This window comes from Pipra filicauda, unplaced genomic scaffold (genome assembly GCF_003945595.2).
Source record: "Pipra filicauda isolate LSUMZ 115617 unplaced genomic scaffold, ASM394559v2 scaffold272_size1030459_pilon, whole genome shotgun sequence".
NCBI classification, from domain to species: Eukaryota; Metazoa; Chordata; class Aves; order Passeriformes; family Pipridae; genus Pipra; species Pipra filicauda.
Window position 1 is genome coordinate 625,976 of NW_024104390.1, and position 2,716 is coordinate 628,691.

The 2,716-nt window shown below is 49.2% G+C and overlaps 1 long non-coding RNA gene across 1 annotated transcript; it reads left to right on the top strand.

Moving 5' to 3' along the window:
- The first annotated feature begins 667 nt into the window (after positions 1-667).
- On the top strand, positions 668-1,070 carry LOC120323498. The gene is made up of 2 exons (XR_005563984.1): positions 668-839; positions 928-1,070. It is a non-coding gene; the product is annotated as an uncharacterized LOC120323498 (long non-coding RNA).
- The last annotated feature ends 1,646 nt before the right edge of the window (positions 1,071-2,716 follow it).

Consider the following 2,716-nt stretch of genomic DNA (forward strand, 5'->3'; position numbering starts at 1 on the left):
AAGCACATAGCACACATGGAAGGTGACTAACCTCCAAAAAAATCCCTCAGAGGAGCTGACTGGACAACTACCTAGGGGATGTAATTTAGTCAGATGCAAGACTTTGGTCTTTAGGCAGTGTCCTGATGGGATTATCTGCCTCGTGCCACACAGGAGCTCAGGCCAGATGATTGACTGCTCCTTCTGCCTTTGCCATCCATGAATCAATCACAGGTGCAGTTGAAGTATTTTTGCAGAGGATGTGTGACAGTGGTTCCATAGCAAAAGAATAGCTCAAAGCAACTTCGGAAAAATGCTGTATGTTATCAAAAGCAAGAAAGTTTTGAAATAAAAGATGACTCAAACCCTGGGCCATGTGTCAGTGCTCAACATCCTCACCCATTTGCAGCAAGCACCATGGTGGCAGGTGATCCTTGTAAGGCAGTTTCTCCAGAGCACCATGTCAGGCTCCTTCATCTTGCTCATCTGACTTGCTTGTCAGTCCCTGAATCCCACAATGGCTCAGAGCTTCATCCGCTGGCTGGAAGTGACTCACAGGCCTTTGGAAGCCCCAGCATGTGCTGCTACCTGTGACATCAACTGCACCATCCCAACGAGCCCCCCTGCTGCTCCTCCAAGTCATGGTTATAATTAGTCCCAGTGAAACAGCCCCAGCAGAGCTGCTGGCGCAACACATGGAGCATGGAAAATGGTCAGGAGCCTTTGCTGCCACATGCTTTCCTAGCAGGAAGGCTCTGTGGAAAAAGCACAGCTCGTAAGAAGCTTTAAAACTCTTTGCCTGTGGACTTCCCAACTTCTCATGGGCTTTACTTCCCAGTGACAGCAGGGTGGAAGAGCTGGTGAGTGCTTACGTGTATCAATGGGCTTTGCAAAAAGGGGAAATTAAACCTTAAATTTAAAGGACCATTTGCAAACGCTTTCTTTTAGTGGGAAACAGATCTCTTCCTGCATCACCAAGTCGTGTTACACCTGATGCTCCCAGTGCCTCCTGCGCAGCTTTTGGATGAATCAATCTGGGCCATGTGAAATGGAACTAAAATATACCCAGGATATGTCTCCCAGGGGATGGAGCTTTCCTCCAAGTGTGTGTTTCTGAAGGAGCTGCCTGTTTTCCTGCACTGGGGACCTGAGCATGAGCCCAGAGGTCCCCAGGAACGGGGTGATCACAGGCATGATATTCCCTCCTTACCCCATCTCTCCAAAATGCCATCACAGCCCCTCAGGGTCCTAGTGCACCCTGGTGGGCTCCAAATCCCTGTTACCACCAGGAATGTGCTCCCTTCTCCCAGACAGCTTTGGTTTCTTCTCTGCTCTCTGCAAGTGTTCCCTAAGGATATATAACTGAGTTTTATAATGAAGCACCTCTCACCCAGCACATATTAAATAAATTTCAGTTGCCCTTTATTACACAATAATGATAGTAAGATTTAATTACCTCTGCACCCAACGGAGACATGAATTTTAACTGATATGACTAAATCTTCCCAGTGGTGTAATTGGTGGTGTCTGCAATTGTGGGTCAATTCCAGTGCATCAGTGGGTGGTGACAGAAAAATCCTTCCTGAGGAGCGTGGATCCCAAACTGAGACTGTGGGTGGATTAAGAGACTGAGACAGGTAAGGAGCAGCTGATCCAAGGAAGCCAATTAAACAGTGATGCTTAGTGGAGTTTCTGATCCATGACAGAGGCTAAAGATGCATGAAAATGTGAGAAAATCCAGGAGCTCTTGGAGATCAACAGGGCGAGTCTCTGTGGGCTCTGCCCTAGGACTGTGCTGCTCTCCTCACACCTACCATCATTTCCCACAAGTTCAAATAATACTTTTTTCAGGGTAAAGAAAACAAGAGAAAAGGCATTCTGTGAGTGACTCTGTTTGCAGGGCTCTCTGACACGTCTGTTTTGATTCGTGCTGAAAACTGTGTCACCCAGATACACCACAGGCACCGACAGCTCATGCTGTGCTTTTTACAGTGCAAAGAGAAATGAGATCTCCAGGAGCAGAGGAACTGGGGAGAGCTGGGGACAGCAGGGCTGGGGTTAATAACCCTCATCCAAGCCCTTCTCCAGCAGCCATGGTCCTGCTCTGGGTGTTGCTTCAGCTAAAGCGGCATTAAGGGCTGGGGCAGTGTGTGGGACACTGCACTGGAGAGCAGAAGGTCACAAATCACTGGGCTCAGTTTAAGCATTTCCTTCCCCCCCCCCCCTCAGTTTTGCAGGTACTGGTGTAACAAAGAACCAGTCTAAGGTTCATTCCAAACCCTTCAGACACCTCTGGGTTTGTCCTGCTCATCACAATACGATGCAAACAGGTCCACTTCAGCTTCTCCATTATTTCCATTTCTCCTGCCCCTTTTCTTTCGCCTTCAGCTTTGCCAAGTGTCCTGGGCTGACAAGAGCCTTGAGCTCTGCAAGGCTCCCGGGGACCTGAGGCCCTGCAGCCCCTCGGGGCTCCTGTCCCAGCCTTCATCCTCCAACGTGTCTGTGTGTCAGCGCTCTCAGGTCACGCTTGGTTGCTGTTCCTCAGCAGACTCCCACTCCAGGTCCTCCAAGGATTTCCCAGAAGTTAAAAACATCGTATTGTATCAGTAAACAAAAGGACAAGGCTGAGAGAAGAAGGTTGACAGGCTTGGGTAGTGTTTTCCCTTGCACACTCCATGTGATGGGAATGCTGGGCTGGACTCTCACAGGCTGCTGGGTCTCTGGCCTGGAGACAAGC